This window comes from Chlorocebus sabaeus, chromosome 26 (genome assembly GCF_047675955.1).
Source record: "Chlorocebus sabaeus isolate Y175 chromosome 26, mChlSab1.0.hap1, whole genome shotgun sequence".
In the NCBI taxonomy this organism is placed as follows: domain Eukaryota; kingdom Metazoa; phylum Chordata; class Mammalia; order Primates; family Cercopithecidae; genus Chlorocebus; species Chlorocebus sabaeus.
Window position 1 is genome coordinate 23014511 of NC_132929.1, and position 19962 is coordinate 23034472.

General features: G+C 39.3%; 1 long non-coding RNA gene across 1 annotated transcript in view; it reads left to right on the forward strand.

The window, feature by feature from the left end:
- LOC140710460 (uncharacterized) overlaps positions 1-19962 on the forward strand; it is a 278707-nt gene that overhangs the window by 153714 nt on the left and 105031 nt on the right. The gene's annotated exons all lie outside the window — the stretch shown is intronic.

Here is a 19962-nt window from a genome sequence, read left to right on the forward strand (position 1 = left end):
TAATAAAGCTGAGTTAAAGAAGCCACAGCAAAAAAGAATCTGTATTGCATGATTATATTTCACAAAAATGTCTAAGGAAATTTAAACTAATCTACTGTGACAGAAAACAAATCAGTGGTTACCTAAGGATGGACAAGTGTGGGGGTGGCACAAGGAAACATTTGGGAGTGATCGATATGTATGTTCTCATCTCGATTATGGTAATGGTTTCATAGGTGTAGACACATACACCTACATTTATTAGGCTATACCTTTTAAATATGGCCATTTTATTATGTCAATTTTACCTACACCAGCTATGAAAATGTTAAATATATAACTGTTACAAAATGTTTGTACACATATCACTAAAAGTCATCTTGTGTATTACCATCAGGAAACCCTGTTGCTATCTATGTCAGATTTAGAGTTTCCTAAAGGAAGAGTAACTCAAAGACTTAGTTTACAAATTCTGGTTTTGCCAACCATATGACATCGGTGAGTTTGGGTTGACAGATACGTTCATGTCTCCTAGTAAGTGTTAGGACTCCATGAGACTAGTTTTTCATGTAGCTCAAGATTTTTCCTTTCAAAGGGAAAATGGAGGCTTGGAAGGCCGTGGAATAGCGTCGGGAGACCAGGGGTTTGGGCTTGGCAGTACCGGAGTTTTGTCTTCATTTGTTCCATGTGTCTAAAAAAGTCACTTACTATCATCTCTGGGCCACATGTGGAAAACAAGAAGCTTAAATTTAATCCCTAAAACTCTTTTCATGACTGTCATTTTGTCTTCAGGCTGTAGCTGTGTTGTAGAGGGCTGAGGTGACTGGACGTTTAATTACCAGATGATAGCACAGGGTAACAGGAGAAGAGTTACATGACTTTAAATAAAATTCACATAAAGCCAATTCAAATTTAGAAACAGAATGATTATAGTGAAATTCTATGGTGACATAGTAAGAGCCGAATAAAAGAATTGCTTATCTCTTTCTCTATTTTTATAAAAAGAGTTTTAAAAGCACATCTTTTCATCTAAGAATGGTCCCAGGTTTCTATCTTAAGTAAATTTTTATATATATTTTTTCTTACAGCATTTAAAAAAGAAGTTAATACTGTCAGAGCTCTCCCTAACTCTGGCAGAGAGCTGGTGACTGTATAATTGATGACAACTTGCAATCCTACTATAGGTTTTGTGATTCCACTGAAGTATATTTCTTTTTCTTTTTCTTTTCTTTTTTTTTTTTTTTTTTTTTTTTTTTTTTGAGACAGAGTCTCTCTGTCACCCAGGCTGGAGTGCAATGGTGCCATCTCAGATAACTGCAACCTCCCCCTCCTGACTTGAAGCGATTCTCCCACCTCAACCTCCCAATTAGCTGCAATTACAGGCACCCGCCATCATGCCCAGCTAATTTTTGTATTTTTGTAGAGGTGGGGTTTCACCATGTTGGCCAGGCTAGTCTTAAATTCCTGACTTCAGGTGATCCACCTGCCTTAGCCCCCCAAAGTGCTGGGATTACAGGTGTGAGCCACCACGCTGAAAGTATATTTCTTAACATAGTCTGAGATAAACCAAATTACCTTAGAATATCAGGGACAGCTTTAGAGTGATGGTAAAAATTAAAATCTAAATTAAAATCCAAACCTCACATACTTGATACTTCTTCCAACAAATGGATACCTATTTACAGCCAGTGTTGAAGATTAGAGTAGGCTCTTCTGAAAGTAAGTAGCCATGTCCCTCCAAATAACAATGGAGACTATTGATCAAAATTTCTAGTCATTTCAGACTACAGCACTTGTTTTAATGATCTGCTGGGCATCAATAATCACAGTGCAGGTACTAGAAAGCTGGAACTAACTAGAGATATTTGAAAACCCACAGGTAATAAAAGTGTTCAAAGTAATAGTGCTTCATTCTCTGGTTTTTGTTTGTTTGTTTGTTTTCCCTAGTAAAAATCCGCTCCTCTCCTGAAAGGATGAATTCATGGCATATCTTAGAAGCTAGATATGAGATATGGAGTCTTTTCTATGTCCAGTCATTTCCTTCGTAATGCCTTTTCCCTTTTACCAAATCTGTCATTGGAAAACAAGTAGTCCCAGATTCACTGGATCTCTTTAAAATAAATGGAGCTACTACACCCAGAAAATTATTATTATTAATAATTTAGTGTGAATTAACTTGGTGTGGTATTAAGAAATTCAGTGGGATTTCTATAACACAAATTAAAATATGTGGTTCTATGGGGTCATTGTTCAGGACAGGAGAGTTTCTGAGGCCCTTCCATCTTGTTGCATAAATGCTTCCATATTGTTTCCTGGAAGTCTCCACTCTTTGCCCTTTTTTTCTTCCATTAAAATCTTGTTCATTTGATGTAGCTCAATAAAAATTTTTTCAGTCAGAATAATTTCAACCTGCATCCTAAGTGACACACCTAACACATATATTTAGGTATAAGCCTGAAATATTTGCCTCATTCCCTACAGAGAATTTGTTAATTTGCTCTTCCTTTGCTTCATTTAACAAATACTGATTGTGCTTCATGAGCTCTAGAGCCAACTAGAATGCTTGGGTTTAAATAGAGCTAATGTCAGTTACTGGCGGTATGACCCTGGAAAAGGTACCTAACATCTCTCTTCCTCATCTGTAAAATGGAGACATTAGTACTTCATCATAGGGATGGTATAAGGATTTAATGACTTGATGTATAAAACTCACACAACAGAACCATACACACATGAGTATGCCTATGTCGGCTGTTATTACTACTGTTGCTACTATAGGTTGAGCATGCCTAATCCAAAAATTTTAAATCCAGAATGCTCCGAAGTCCAAAATTTCTTGAGCACCCACATGATACCACAAGTGGAAAATTCTACTTAATCTGTATTACTATGATCCAGGCAACAGGAATTCAAAGGTGCATAAGAGAACTTCAACTGTGAAGCCAGTACATATGTGATTTCATGAAGCCAGGCCGCCTTGACTCAAGAGTACATCACATACACACACACACACACACACACACACACACACACACACACACAGAGAGAGAGAGAGAGAGAGAGAGAGAGAGAGAGAGAGAGAGAGAAAGATTTTTTTCCTGCTATACCAGACCAGATCAACAGTGTTGAATTCTATGGGAGGACTCAGGTAGAGCTTTTAAGAGGAGTTAATATTTAGGTAGCGTCCTGATGAGAGTTGTCCTATAAAGGATGGAAGAGGCATTTGTGGTAGAGGAAACAACATGATTACAGAAATTAGATCCTTTCTGTGACTGCCCTTGTTCTTAGCCAAGGAGTTGCTGCAGCTACCCTGTTGATCTGCTCTTGAAGGATATGGGATAGGAGGGCTGAAGCAAGGGACCAGGGCATCCATAGGCATAATCTACCAAGCTTCATTCTCCCCACCTCTCCCAGAGCAGACCTAGATGAAGCTTATCTCTTTTTTTGTCTACACAGTATAAACACACAGTGGTTCAGCCATAGTCATTTATCTAAGCCTGCTTCTCCCATACAGAAGGGAATCATATTCATTAGGAGCAATACTGCCAGGAATATTGGTAACAACTTTGTTCTGAAAAGCTGAAGGCACTTTTTGTGGATTTGATTTTATTTCATCATCAGAGAATGCTACTTGAGGTTTTGCAGGTGCAGGATAACATCTCTGTGAGGCAGAGGCACTTTTGTTTATTTGTTCGTCCTTCACGACTCTACAGGGCATGTTGGTGCATCTGGTTAAGCCCAGAGAAGAGACATTTGCAGACGTGGGCCCCACCACCAATTCAGTATGCCAAGATGTATTAAATATAAAGACAGAGAAATATTATCCAGTGGTTCCCAGTAGTTCTGCTGCTTGAAGGGCCTTTTTCTGAATGTTTTAAAATGTGAATGCTGTTTTCATAGCCAATATTGTATGAGGCTGTAGTATAAATAAGGTGCTACAATGAATTTTAACTGCATTTAAGCAGAGATTGCTATTACCAAAAGATGCGGAAAAGAAAGTGGAATTGAGATCATTATAAAAAAATATGGATCTAGAGATAAAGCTTAATAGAAAAACAGATTTTGGTAACTGCCTGGAGTAAATTGAAATTTGGTCTCAATGCTAATGTGGTAGAATATATTCAAGAATAAAATACTGACTTAATCTTGGTTATTACTACATGGAGATAAACTCCTCATCCATGGAAGATGAAATAACCTTGGAAGTTCTCATGCCATTACTGTGTAGTGTACAACAACAACAGGAACAACACAACAACAGGAAATTAACTAAATGGGGTCTCTTGTTGGAGAATGACCTTTTGTCAGCTTCAGAACAGTTGACTCATTTCAGAAATCAGCATAATACAAGAGTATTTCATTTGTCAAACATCACTGGGAAAATTTTTGTGTGTGCACATATATGTATGTGGTCACATAAGTGTTTTCATTATAACCCAGTCATATCCCTTAATCACAAATCAAGTTTTTATTAATTTCAAATCAAGTTTCTAATAATTTCTGAAACAAATCAGGTTTCTAGTAATTTAACTGCTCTTAGATTAGTACACTATCAAAATAGTCCTTTATTGTTGTCAAACCTGCTCTGAACTCCTTAACCAGGGCAGTCACTAGGACAGAAACTAAGCAAATAACGGGCTTGCATACATCAGCCTCATATCCTGCATAGAGCATATAAAAATAAATGTTAGAAAATTTAATTTCAAACAGTAACTTGAACATGGGGTCAAATACTTGAATATCTTTGAAATTGGATACTCAAGGTATTCTGTTAGCAGGGGCTTATTTTCACATGACCACTTTGTTTCAAATGACAGCAGCAAACCACAGACCCTTCAGTCATCTCTCTGTCCCTTTCCACCAGCCGTCTCCATATACCTGGGCTTTCCACTGAAACACGATTGTGGTGTCTGTTTTTGTGCAGAGGAGACAAAAATCCAGATATTTCCAATGCAAAAGCTTGTTCTTATCTTTGTTATTAAAAATGGTAAAGCTTCATTTGTATTTTATTAAAATGATTGGACAACTAGTATTTTAAAATATGTATTTTAAAGCTATTTTGGCTTTAGCTATTGAGCTTAAGACAGATGTTGTAGATTCAAATTGTTTGAACTTTAGTGAAAATACAAATGTTAAGGAAAATGGTATTATGAGTGGCTTCTTTATCTTAACTCATGAGGCCAGTCTGTTTGTAAGGTACCTGTTCTGTACCTGTTCAGAGGTGGAACTGTATCATGTCTATGACATACTGTTTTGCTTGTATGATAACTTTCATTGCCAAACTCCTGAAGTGTTCTGTGTTGGCTAGAGTCATGGTCAGAATCAAGGTCAGACATTTTTGTTGGATGGGTATTAGCAGTTCAGCCTGACTCTTCATTAAATACCCTGCCCAGCTGTCAAGCTAAGCAGCCTCTTATCTCTCGTGGATACCCAGTGTTTTCTTGTCTCTATTTCTCTGCATATCGCCTTATTCCTAAAGAAAATGTTCTTTCTCACTATTTCTATGTGTTTATATCATATCTGTCCTTAAAGGGTCAACTCAAATGTCAAAATTCTTTGAAGAATTCCCTAAATATGACATGATCATTTTCCCTATCTCTGGATAGATAAAGATATGTATTACTGTTTTTACCACTACTCATTGTAAACTATTGATTGACTTCTAAAGGTTAATCTAGCACTATAATAAGCAGTTTAGTGCATCGTCTTATTTTGCGATGCTTTTGTTTCTACTCTGACAATAATGATGATAAATATTAAATGTGTGTTCTTTAATATGAAAATTTCCTCATGTACATTATCTCATTTAATCTGCAGAACAACCCCATAAGGTAGGTGCTATTATCATTCCTAATTCAGCTAAGAGGTAATCCTTAGAGAGGGCATAACAATTATCCAAGGTCAGGTGGCTAGTTTTAGTCCTTCTCCCTAACCAACAGGCTAGACTGTCCCTCAAACCTGCACCTCCTTTACCATATCACTTGCCACTTCCCACTTTTTTTTTTTTTTTTTTTTTGAGATAGAGTCTCCCTGTGTCTCCCAGATTGGAGTGCAGTGGCGCGATCTCAGCTCACTGCAAGCTCCACCTCCCAGGTTCACGCCATTCTCCTGCCTCAGCCTCCCGAGTAGCTGGGACTACAGGCGCCCGCCATCATGCCCGGCTAACTTTTTGTATTTTTAGTACAGACGGGGTTTCACCTTGTTAGCCAGGATGGTCTCGATCTCCTGACCTCGTGATCCGCCCGCCTCGGCCTCCCAAAGTGCTGGGATTACAGGTGTGAGCCACCACGCCCGGCCTCACTTCCCACTTTTTTGTGCAATTACCTATGACCTGAATTACTGTACTTGTTCCCTGGGGGCTAAATTTATGTTTGAGTCTTCCTGGTGTTCTAACCATGACTCAACTCAGTGCCTCACACAAAAGTAAGGGTGTTTCAGAACTATCTGGTGAACAACTGAAAATTTAGAACCTTTCATATATTCTTTTATAGCTCTGACATGGAAGATTTCTTGGGAGGAAAGTACTATGTTTAACTGTCATCCAAATAAAATGGAAAATATAGCTTTGACCAAAAGAAATGATGTGTTCTAAGAGAATAAAATTAAAACAGGATTTTAAAATCTGTTATCCGGTAGATCTGAAAATAAATAAGAACTGTCTTCTTCCTGAAGGAGTAAATGCCTTTAAACTTTCACAGTCATCATATATTACACATAAATGTGGAAACTGGAAATCTGTTTCCCACTGAAAGTAAAGAAATTGTGTTTGAATAAAAGAAAAATTAATATTAGTGAAACAATGACTACTACAAATGATATTTTAGTAATGAACACAAAGTGAATAACATTATTTTTATCTTTTTATTTTTATTATATTTCTTTATATTTATACTGTACAAACAGTTGAATAATTGACTGATTTCCATCAAGATGTTTGTCACTGAATTGACAAAGACTCAATATTAAAGTAGGAGAAGGTGTTGAAGATAAGATGTCTTATCTAGAGACTAATAACCTTTTTATCTTTAACAAGCTGCCTTATCTTTACTACCTTGCCTTGGAAACTCAAGAGAGTAGCAGCCTTGAATACACGCTGTTATTTCCTCCTTCATGGCCGAGACTGATTCAGAGAGGAATGCCCCATCAGAGGATGGATGTAGTTCAGGCTAATGAGGCAGCGGGTAAGCCCATGAGGAGCTGACCTTGAATGGATGAAGAACCTTCTATTCTGGATCAATTATCGTAATTATTCTAACTCCATCCTCAATTGTACATTGGATGCTAAAGAGAGTTAGTTAGAATTCTTTTAGCCACCTCCAGTTCATGAGATAAAAAGAGATGGGGGTAAAGGCTTTAGTTGATTGACAGTTTTTAATGGTAGTTTTGAGGGTCAAATTGAATAGTATATACTGCAAGACTTTTTGAACATGAAGTATACTCCCAGTATTGGATATATTATGCTAATAGACCCAGTCACCCAAGAGGGTTTATCTGCTTGCTTCCTGCCTATGCAGTTAGTATCATGTAGATACAATAAGGCTGACAGAATTTCATAAAATGGTTGTTGAATGTGCATAGTTTGGATACTGGGACCTTAATATCTAACATGCGATCCTCTATACAAATGTTTATTTAACTCTACACAGATGTCGTGAGAGGTACTGTTAGGGTCTTGATTTGTTTTTATTTTCAAATGGCAGTTTATTTTATATATGTGTGTGTGTTTGTGTGTGTGTATGTATGTAAATTTGAATCTCATTCAAATTCTATTCATAAGGAAGTCTGAAGGATTAACCTTTTTAGGCTACCCCAAGGGCCTCACAAAAGATCCTGAGTTTTATGATGGTGAATTACACTGACATTTCCTAAAGAGTTACGTGTTTTATCTTTGTAATGGAGGCCTTAGATTTCTTTAGAACTGCATTCTATTTAGAAAACCACCCCCTCACCCCCTCCCCAATTCATAATGAGAGCAAATTCAAGGGCTTCCTAGAACCAATGAAATAAAAATCAAATTATTTTTCCTGGCATTCATGGTAGAACATGATTTTTCTTCCACTTTTCCCTATACCATATGCTTCTAATGAAGAGTTGCACATTCCATGCTTTCTACCTGGATACCTTTCCACATGCCGTTCCATTGGGAATGTGTCAACTGAGGTCATACGTTACCTTCTTCCTGAAGAATTCTGTGATTTCATCCAGACGAATTGACCTCCTCATCCTCTGAACTTTAATATCATGTTACATCTCCTTGTAACCCTTATGATAATATTTTAAATTTTAATATCTGATCTTCCTAGCTTGAAGATAAACTACTGAAACCTGAGGAATATCTCATCTTTGAGTCCACCACAGCTCCTGGGGCAATGTCTAAAAGTGGTAGTGAGTAAACATTTTTCTAGAAAGAATAAATGCACTGTCCTTTTCCTAAAGGCAACAGTGAAGCTGAATTTGTATCATTTGTGTAAAACATTGGATAAGGTTTTAAAGACTGTTACATGCAGAATCTTTTCCTTTTTTTTTTTTTGAAAGCATTGACTTAGAGATGAGATATGCAGGCAATTATGAAGAATATTAAGACAAGTTTCAAGATTTTGAAAGATACGTTTCCTAAAAAAAGAATTCAAAATATTATTTAGTTCTTTTCTGTGGAATTCTTAAGTCATCCCCACTTATAAGCCCTCTCATTCCATGTATATATATAGAATGAGAATGAGAGCGTGTATGTGTATACGTGTATATATATATGTATGGAATGAGAGCGTGTGTGTATATATGGAATGAAAGAGCTTATATATATGGAGTGAGAAAGCTTCTATACATATATATATATATGGAATTAGAGAGAGTTTGTAAGTGGAGATGACTTAAGAATTTTATATATATATATTTTTATATATATAAATTTTATATATATATGGAATGAGAGAGAGCTTATATATACATGAGAGAGAGCTTATATATATACACACATGCTTATATATGGAATGAAAGAGCTTATATATGGAATGTGAAAGCTTATATATATATGGAATATGTATATATGGAATGAGAGAGCATGTACATATATCTGTATATATATGGAACAAGAGAGAGTTTTTAAGTAGAGATGACTTAAGAATTCCACAGAAAAAGAACTAAGTAATATACATATATATTATTATATATACATATGTAAATAATATACATATATGTAAGAAGTGTGTGTATGTACACATATATGTACACACATATATGTATATGTACACATATGTATACACATATATGTATATATACACATATGTACAAATATATACACATATTTCCAAAAGTTTTCCAAAAGTATCTCCCTTCAATGAGGAGGGGTTAGTGTGCATCAGCTGAGTGGTGCCCACAGTGATACAGGCTCATGGTAGTTCTGGCAAATGTGGCTTCCTGCCACTCTGCACCAAGCAGACTTGCATGGTCAACAACAGGCCTTGCAATCCACACTGTCTCTCTATTGCTGGCAGCTCATGGGCAGGAAAAAAAGGTGACAAAACGAGTTTACTTAACAGCCTTAAGCTTCCTTAAATGTGTGTCTTCAGCCCTACGGGACAAAATCACTCAAAGATTTGTGAAATTGTTCCCATGAATTCATCAGATATGTTACATATTATTTGAAATCAACTTAGGAGAAGATCTAAGAGGCCAGACAGGAGTACTGAAACATGGAATTAAAGATGGCAGTGCTTTAGTTTTTCCATCTGGGGAACCAAACTCTAAATTGTGTACCCTAGTTCTGTGTTGTGAAATTATTCTCTTCAGAGGTCTAACTTGATGTTCAAGTTGTAGAGAAAAGAGGGAGAGGCTAAGGGAGCTGGAGACGGAAGTTGGGACAGAAGGAAAGGGGTAATGAATGACTAAACGGAATTCTCAATCAATTAAATACAGATAAGAGGACTAAGAAACTAAAATGTTGAAACAAAAATTAAATTAAAAAGAAAATAGTACATACAGATGGTAACTTTACCGCCTCTAAAATTTCTTAATGTAGCTATTTGAAAAACTTCATGTTTTGTTTGTAATGATGTTGCCTAAGAAAGACATTCAGAAATCAAAGATCAGAAGTGGGAAAAATATTTTAGATTTGAGGGTTGGCAGAGTAAAGACTGCGTGTGTGTATGTGTGAGAAAGAGAGAGACTTTCACACATGTCAGACATGTGTTTTACCATTGTAGTCTTTTTAGAGGCAAACATCTGGTTTGCTCTAACTCCATTTTCTGTGTCCTGTAACCTTCCTATTCGTGAGCTTTTTCTCTTAGGACCACACTTATCTGCTTAAATAGCGTTTAAGCCACCTTTGGGAAGGAAAAAATAACCCAATACACTTGACTGTAGAGTTAGACAACTGCTTTCTTAAATCTAGCAGCCTTTTCTAATGATTTATATTATAGCTCAGAGTATGTCAGACCTTTGTGCTAGAAGGGCATGTAAATGAGAAGGCCATGTTTTCCCAGGGCAAAGATTATAATTATAAAAACAATTTCAGGGCAACATTTTATTGTTTCAAATTGCTCTTCCAAGTCTCTGTGTACAGTATTTTTAAACATGACATTCTATACTGCATACTATGGTGGGCATAGTGAGCTCTGAGAATTTCAGAGCTCCAAAGAGGGACGGTCTAACCCAGAGGGAAATTCAGAGGAATCATGGGAATTGGCAGCCCCTGAGTATTTGGTTATTCCCATTGCACTCAGTCTTCCCTGTCTTGGTTGTTCTGTCTTAATATTATTTTCCTTTTCTTCTCTTCTTACTCTTTTTTAAATGTTCATTTGAGAGAGTCAGAGAAAAGAAAAGAGATGACAAGAGACAAAATAAGCCTAAATCCCTCAGGGAGGATAATCCTTAAAATGGAAGGAACAACAAATAGTAATAACTACTAGGTTTCTACCCCAGTTCTGAATAAGACAAGACCTCTCCTGTCTCCAGAAAACAACAGAATTCAATAGTCTAGAGACTATGTGAAATATTCCACGAACACTTTAAAACATGAGAAGTGCCCTACAGTGTGGGGCACAAATGAGAGCACAGTCAAAGCTGGGAAAAATCAGAAGATTTTGAGTCTAGAGTTGAAGGGTCTGTTCACCAGGGATTGTGCTGTGGGAAGATGAGGAAGAAGGAAGAGGAGGAATTTAAAACAGACCTATATAAATAGAGAAGAGAGAGCGGAAAAAAAAAAAAAAAAATCCCTACAAAGGTGTGTGTCATAGGATGTAAGGGCTGGACCATGCCTTCATCCCTCTCATTTCACAGAAGGATAAGGAACAACTGAACAAGGTTTCGTATTGTAATTCAAATGCAGCTGTATAAGACATTGGTTTTTCAGGAAATTCTTCGGTCAAGGCTGTCCACACATGCATTTATCCTTCCATCTGCCTGTCCATCCACCATTTCATCCATCTCTACTAAAGGCCTCAGAGTGTGTTAGGGGAGCCGATGCCCTGAACTCTCTGCCCAGTACACATGTATAAAACAGATCCAAACCTTTTAATTTTATTTGATGCATAAATGAGAATAGAACCAAATTTCAATTGTTTATCATCATATAGGGGAATAGAGATATTGACTACCCCAAATAAGCAGATGATCTTCAATACCTCTGTATTTGGATTATGAACATGTGTTAATGCTTACATAAAATGGGGCTATGCATGATACATTGGCAAAATACTCCGAAACAAAACCAAACCAAAGAGAGCCACCCAGTAAAAGCAGTGGCTGGAGGAGCCTAAAGTATGCTGAAGTATGTATGGTCCCACAGCAGTCTGTCTGCAGGCTGAGGAGCAAGGAGAGCCAGTCCGAGTTCCAAAACTGAAGAACTTGGAGTCTGATGTTCGAGGGCAGGAAACATCCAGCACGGGAGAAAGGTGTAGGCTAGGAGGCTGGGCCAGTCTCTTCACCTTCTTCTGCCTGCTTACATTCTAGCCACGCTGGCAGCCGATTAGATTGTGCCCATGCAGATTGAGGGTGGATCTGCCTTTCCCAGTCCACTGACTCAAATGTTAATCTCCTTTGGCAACACCCTCACAGACACACCAAGGATCAATACTTTGCATCCTTCAGTCCAATCAAGTTGACACTCAGTATTAACCGTCACAGTCACTTACTGTGTTTACATGGTAATATCAGAGACTGAAACATTTTCACTCTTTTAGCAATAACATCAGGTTGTCCAGCCAACACAGAGCTGATTTTTGGTGGGGAATTCTTGTCACAATTATTCTTAATAGAAAGACATATTATAACAATGTTTATTAATATAGTTCAGATTTACTGAATGTATTTAAACATAGCTTTGAAAAAAATCTCCATATTTCCATAGACTTCTGATATTTTTAGAGAATCATTTTCTCAGAGCCCTAGAGTTTAATCTAGACCAGGTCTCTTGAGTTTTCCCTGAAGGCAGATGATGCTGTTCCCCAAACTCTTCATTTTCTTGTCCAAAGATTGAGTGGCTACTGTATGTGAATGGCAGCCCCCTCAAGTCTTTGAATAAAATGACGTTAGTGTCCCTGGATGCACAGTGGCTGCTTTCCTGCAGGCAGTGATTACTATGACTCATGGAAGACCTGTTATGGGTGTCACGATAACTCCATTTATTTCTTGGCCATTTTTGTTCATAATTTTTTCTTCTTTTCACAGCAACTTTGGTGCCTCCTTCCCAAGTTTATTTATAAAACATTTTTTAGAGTAATAAAATGATCGCCTATAGTTTTAGCCTTAGACTTTAATTGCTTCCTAGTGAAGGTCCTCTTAAGCATGGGAGCTTATCATGGTCTTTTGGGGAAGAGGTAAAGGAATGAACTGCGACGGTAGGAGATATGATTCCTAGTCCTTTACCCTCCAAAAGCATCCTTAGTCACCTGGTGAAAGGATCACCTTGATGCATTCCACTTTTCTGGTTTCTGAAATGCATAGGTGACCACCCACCTTGCTGTGATTTATTTCATGGGACAGAAGTAGTGATGTGCTGATGGGGCTGTGTCAGCACCAGTGTGCATGGAGATCTGGACATTATCAGTGCCAGCAGAAAGCTCTGGGGACTCTCAATGAGGCAGGGCCCTGAGTTGGGCATCATGGCTATAGCTGTTTCATGCCCAGGAAGATTCAACCATTTTATGAGATTATTTTCCATTTTTAAACATGAATTCTGGGTGTCCATCTCTAGGGAATAGAGCCTCAATCCTTTGGTGCCCACTTTGCTGTGAACTGTGGGCCTTCCAGGGAGTCATAGAACAGAAGAGAAGGCTTTTCACACTCATACTGAGAACAGCTTGAGTACTTCCTGACCATACTTGATCTGCTGTAGCATCTTTTATGAAATTTGTCGTGTCATTCCCTTGAATCTTAGGTATCTAGATGCAGGTATTCTCCCCTTCCTGGACTGGACATGTTTTAAGGGTGAGAACTATGCCTTATAGCACCTACCACAGTGATTTATATATATCACTGTGTGTATATGTATTTCTGTATATAGTGATACATACCACATATGTGACTGTATATGTACATGTATGTATATCTATACATATGTGTATGTGTATATATGACACCCAATTAGTACTTATTGAATTGGTTATTTAGTCTTAATTAAATGATTGGTCTTAAATAATTTTTAGTCTTTCTCTGCTTGTTTCCTTAACTATAAAAATTTCATAAAGGTTGTTGTGAGGATTAATGACTTAATAAGTGTAAAACTCTTAGAAAAGTGCTTAGGATATACTGGGCTATTGCTCTTTGCCTGGGAAATGGAAAATGTGTGGAGACAGAGTAAGGATTCCTCCTTCTTCTGCTCTCTAGGAATGAAGCAGAATGAGTGTAAAGACTTAAGGTTCTGAGACCAAGATTCTACGAAATTAGAAGGCATGGTTATGATAAATTTCAAGCCCTGAAAGTTACTTTAAAAATTCAGATACCAACTAAAATAATCTCTCCAGGGATTAATATCTACTAAGTTCACTGAAAGAATGAAAACAGAAAAAAAGAGAAAGCAAAAGAAAAAAAATGCTCTTCACATTGCTACCAGAAATGTGGTATTTCTGATAGAATGGCTTTTCGTTCAGAGATTCCTTTTCAGAATTAGCTCCAATCTTATGGCAAGGTGACTAGGAATACTAGAAACTTAGCGTAGTTTTGAGGGGATCAAATAGAGCTGGGGAAGGCGGGAAAAGCTTTAAAGGAGATTCTGATGTGGTTATGCTGAAAGTTGGTTGGACAATACTCGATTACATTCATATCCATTGCTTGGTGTGATTTTGGCCCCACCAAAAGATTTCAGAAGTGCTTTGTGTTTTCCATAGGCCTTCAGGTTGAGAGTTTCTTTTCTTTTTATTTTCCTAGCCTTCTACACAAGGACATAAATTTTCCAGAATGTTCATTCTGCATGTAAAATAATGTGACACAGCTAGCCATATCAGACAAGTGCATCCTGCTCATCAGTGAAGGGGTGCTAAAACTTAATGAATCCTTAAGTCCACTAATGATGTTGGATGTTCCTGAAGCTATTACACCAGATTGCTTCTGACATTTGTGTGTTCATATCAGAGTAAGTTTGTATCATTCTTCAGTTTCCCCCAGTGAGTGTTGAGCCTGCACAGCAGATAAGCGTAGGTCTATGGGAGCAACATGCTGACAGAACCCCTTAGACCCATGCTCTCCAATGCATTAACTGTTAGCCACAGTGTGACTTTTTACACTTAAATTAGTACAAGGTGGGTAAAATTTAAAATTCAGCTTCTCAGTCACGTTGGCCACATTTCAAATGCTCAGTCATCACATGTGATTAATGGCTGTCATACTGGATAGCACAGATGTGGAACATACCATTATTGTAGAAGGACAGTGCTTCATGAGACTACAGGCGTAAGGTGAGAAAATTGATCAGGGGCTAATAGAGAGCAAGGGTGTCCTGTTTCAGGAAAACTGAACCTGTGAACATGGTGGTTTACACAAAGGAAAATTTAGGAGGTGTCCATTCTGCTCATATGGCAATTCAAAAAACATTTATATCCAACTACCTGCACTGATTAAGTGTTTATGGATCCCTAATGATATTTAGAGAGCAGTCAGAAAATAAAATGAATATAAAAGAAAGTGAACTAAAATATAAGGCCACTATCAAACACTAAATCACAGGAAACCGTATACTGGGAAATTTGATCAGGGATCAAATATAGTGGATATTTGAAACATATGTTTACATCTGTCTTTGAAACCAACCAACCTGGATTTGGGTCCGTCTTTGCCTGTTCGCTAATGGTGGCCCCATGAACAGAAGCAGGCAGAACTCTGTAGGTTTGTCATGAGGATTTGTTGTGGACGCATAGGTGCATAGCAGCACATAGTAGGTAGTTTGTAACTACTAGGAACTTTCCTTCTTCCTGTTTTCTTCCTTACCTTCCCCTCTGGGTCTTCTCTTCCTTCTTCCTTTCTTGCATTCCAGGAGTCCAGAGCCTGTCAGTTCCACACTCACCACTCTGCATTTTAGGGGTCCAGCTGTGTGGAGAGAGAAATCCCTCTCTTTTTCTGTGACAGCCCCCTGAACAGTCATCTTCTCTGATAACACCATGGTCTCATTCAGTCAAAATGGATATATCCCCTTGATAAGGGACACTACCCATCAGGGCACTGACGGAGATATTTTAGGCAAGTTTTATTATTCCCTGAGTCACATCAAAAGGAGGAAAATAGCATTAAACCAGAAATTAGGAGTTCTGAATATGTTTCAGCGCGGACAATGATTTCAGCAGGTCCTATACTTCATGGGCTCCTGTTCCTCATCTATAAAATGGAAAGGTTGGAGTAGAAAGTGTCTTACTGCCTCTTTCAGCTCAAACTTAAGTAAGAACTACTGACTGCCTCCCAGCTAGACTAGCAGCTCTGTGAGGGCAGGGACTCGGGCTGTCTGTCCCTGTTGTAGCCCCCAACGTGCTAGCTCAGCGTCCATCACTTATTCAATGCTCAGTGTGCACATTCGAGGAAAAGATGAATGAGAAGAGCCCAATCTGCCTGCCTCGCATATGCTCTCGTGGGTGACCTGTGCCTCTGTTACAGACTACCTTCACTCCACTCAGCCTCTCCCCACCGCTCCACTCTCTCCAGCATTATGGCTGCTCTTCTCTTTATTTGTAAAAAGTTGCAGCAGCTCCACTGTGTTACTCTACCATTTCTGATTTCTCTGTAAAGCTGGGGCTGAGAAACAAACTGTACTGTGCAATTATCCTTGCAACACTCTCTTCGAAGTCTTCCAATGTAATAGAATTACCAAGATTTAAAAACATTAAAACAAAAATAAGCTTGTTAGAGTAATTTAGGCTTCATAACTGTGTTCTCCGTTTATTACAAAACATTGATTTCTGTGGTCACCTTCTCTAAATTATTGAAAGTTGAGTAGACTGCCTTAATTGGCAAGGAGGAATGTCACCAGCCAACTCTCACAGAAGGTGGGGGTTGGGGGCACGCATGGGATGGAGACAGAAAGAAAGGGGAAGGAAGGACAGGGCCCAGCTGGCTACATAGTCAAGTGGAAATCATTATGGGGAAACAGACTCACGCCTGCCTTGGTGAAGCTTTGTGAGAATAGCAATACTAGTCTGGGAAAGGAGTGGGTAAATAGTATGCTAATAGCGTGCAGTATAAATATAGAGCCTCCTGATTCCATAGCAAGAATGGAGATGCTTGTTTCCTAGGCAGGAAAATCTTTTTTCATGATACTGGAACCTGGCCTAATACAGATTAACCAGCAGAGCTGCCCCGGGTTCTCAGTTCTGCTCCTGACCAGGATAACTTTAAACTCTGGCCTCTCGGTGTCCCCATCTCACATGGGCACTGATGCCTGCTGACTACACCGCTCCCCCCGCCCCCCCGCTACCAAACCAGGCCTCTTATAGGAGCTTGCCAGCCCCAAAGAAATCTACTCTAGTCTCTGAGCTTCTTAGAGATCATAGTAATCAGTGGGAAGAGAGCAGAGTGCCCTCTCTGGAGCCTCCTAACCACCGGTTTGGAGAGGAGAGCAGTGGCTGTGGCCAGCCATAATGAAGTCCCCACAGTGGCTGGCCCGAGGACGAGGAGGAGGAGACAGTTGCAAGCCCCTGAGCTTCACTGTCAGTGCTCCATCATTTTCTTGTTACTGAAGGACTGGCAGATTGAGAGGCTGAGTTTGTCGAATTAGAGAGAGTGTTAACTTCCAAAGGCAGCAGTCTCATGCTGCTCATTTGCTATTGGGGAAAAGTATAAGCTCTTCCATGCTAATGCCTATACCGTGAAGCCTCCAAACTAGTCTGACGTTTTTAGCAAATCTTCTCAACCTTGCTGCTCTTTATACCTGGTCAAGATTAATTAGAAAAAATCTCCAAATAATAATAATAATAATGTAATTATTATTATTATAGTATTCACTTACTATATTCCAGAAACTGTTCTGTGAAGTTGTACTGTAACTCAGCTTTGCCTTACGAAAGCTTTAGGAGATAGATATTCTTATTCTGTTTTACAAATGAAGGATCTGAGGCATAAAGAGGTAACCTACCCAAGGTCACAGAGTTAGTCAGGGGTGGATTCTGAAATTCGTAACCAAGTTATTTGGCTTCAGAGACTGGACTCCAAGCCCCTATGGTAAGAACGCAATCCTAAAATTGAATAACCATGAAACACTTATTATGAGCCTAACACAAAGTAAACCTTAGGTGTAGGGGGAGGGGAGTGGGTCTATGAATTTGAGTTCACCTCCTAAGGTAAATTACATGTGGGGTGGCTTTTTCCGAACTTTTGAAGAATTTCAAGATAGTAATATTAATCTATGGAGAGTTAAACAGGGCATGGGACCCTTCTCAGCACAAGTGGCAGACCAGTGAAGCTGTCCCTGTTCTCAACTCCCAGAAAAAACAAAAGAAAACATGACCTAGGATACAAAGCAAGTAGAATATTTGTAAAAAAGTGGAATGAAAGTGCTGACCAGAGGGTGATTTCATCACCGTGCCAGTGACAAGGGCAAGGTAAAATCTGTGATACAGATGGCATACCATCAAGAAAGTGAAGGGCATGGTCACCACAGGAAGGAAGCTGTATTCACTTAGTTTCATACTACTATAGAGAAATACCCAAGACTGGGTAATTTATAAAGGAAAGGGGTTTAACTGACTCCCTGTTCTGCATGACTGGGGAGGCCTCAGGAAACTTACTTATAATCATGGCAGGAGGTGAAGGGGAAGCAGGCACCTTCTTTACAAGATGGCAAGCAGGGGAAATGCCAGGTGCTTATAAAACCATCAGCTCTCCTGAGAACTCCCTCCCTATCAGAACAATATGGGGGAAACCACTCCCATAATCCAGTCTCCTCCCTCCCTCGACATGTGAGGAGTATAATTTGAGATGAGATTTGGGTGGGGACACAGATCCAAACCATATCAGAAGCTGACTAAATTAAGACATTGACTTCTGGGTTAGGAGTCAGGTTCAGCAGAACCAAGCAAGACAGTGCATGTTCATCGTGTTAATCCTACCATCACTCAGGTAGACTTGCTCTGAAACAAAACTTCTTTAAGAAGTCCTGGTAGGAGGTTGTGGAACTATTTTCATACCTTTGAAGCTGCAGGTCAGAACCACCTGTGACTGAATCCATGAGCCGCAGGAACTCAGCTGGATTGTATTATCGCAGCTTCAAAATGACCAAGGCCTACATGACTCTTTGTCTCATAATCAGTCACTCGAAAGATGCCAGAGACCATAGAAGAAAAGGTCTAAAGGGAATTTTTAGTTCAAATAGGCTAGCTCCAGGGACCTGCTCAGGGTCAACATGCAAGCTGCGGAGAAGAAGAAGCATAATGACCATTATTTATAGCTGTGCACTGCAAATGTGGAATTTCATGCAGTAGCTGTGATTTGTTTTCTATGTAACCAACATAGAATGCATTCCAGTCTCCTAAAATACATTGCTTAACACTGTGAGTAGAGGAGGCAGCCAACCATGCCATCACTCCACAGCCTCTCTCCAGTGCCCCTCCCCCAGTGCTTTCTCGTCTTAAGCCTCACACGTACTTCCTATCCCCTCCCCTCATCCCCCTACTGCCACCCTCCTCCCCACCCCCCAACCTGGATTCAGGACACAAATGATGCCGGCCATCTCAGAACACTCTTTCTGTGGTCTGTGTGCTCTGAGCTGTATCTCAATAGGATCTGGGCACATCTGGCTGCACAGTAGGAGTATTGCACTCCAAAGTGCAAAAATAAAACCACAAAAGATCAAAAGAAAAGCATGGTAGGCAAGAAATTACCCTTATCTTTATCTCCACAGCATCCATCAAGTACAAGCATCTGAGAGATGGCAGGCAGCAAGATAACAAAAGGGAAGCCGGGAGGAAATTAAAAGCAGCTTCCAATCATTAGCCCTTCAGCTGGCCTGGTAGGGCCTAAAAGGCTCCGAGAGGATATCCCACAGACAGAACCTTCATTAGGAATGGACCTGAGCAAAAGAGACGACCTGCTGATCATCAGGCCTTAAGATGACAGCCTGGCGAGGCAAGGTGAAAACCGGAAAGCCAGTTTTATTTACGCTTTGCGCACAGTTTGGATTGCTTTCTCCCTTGCTTAGCGTATGCACTTTTGCCTCTTCCTGGGGTTTGAAGTTTTGCTTGATGAAGTGTGAATAATCTTCATGTCCCTGCCCTACAACGATGCCCAGGGACTCCCGCAGGTGGATCACCCCCACTGCAGCCCAAAGAACTCTTCTGTGGTGATTAGAAGGTCTGTGAATATCTCTTTCCCAGATAGCAATTTGTTTCTAAATCAGCATCTAATCTCTTAACTGGGTCAATTTTCCATATATTTATGATGAAACTGGTCTGCTGATGCCTGAGCCATGTTAGACACAATGTTAAAAGCAGAATCCAGGCCAGGCATGGTGGCTCAGCACTTTGAGAGGCTGAGGTGGGTGGATCATCTGAGGTCAGGAGTTCAAGACCA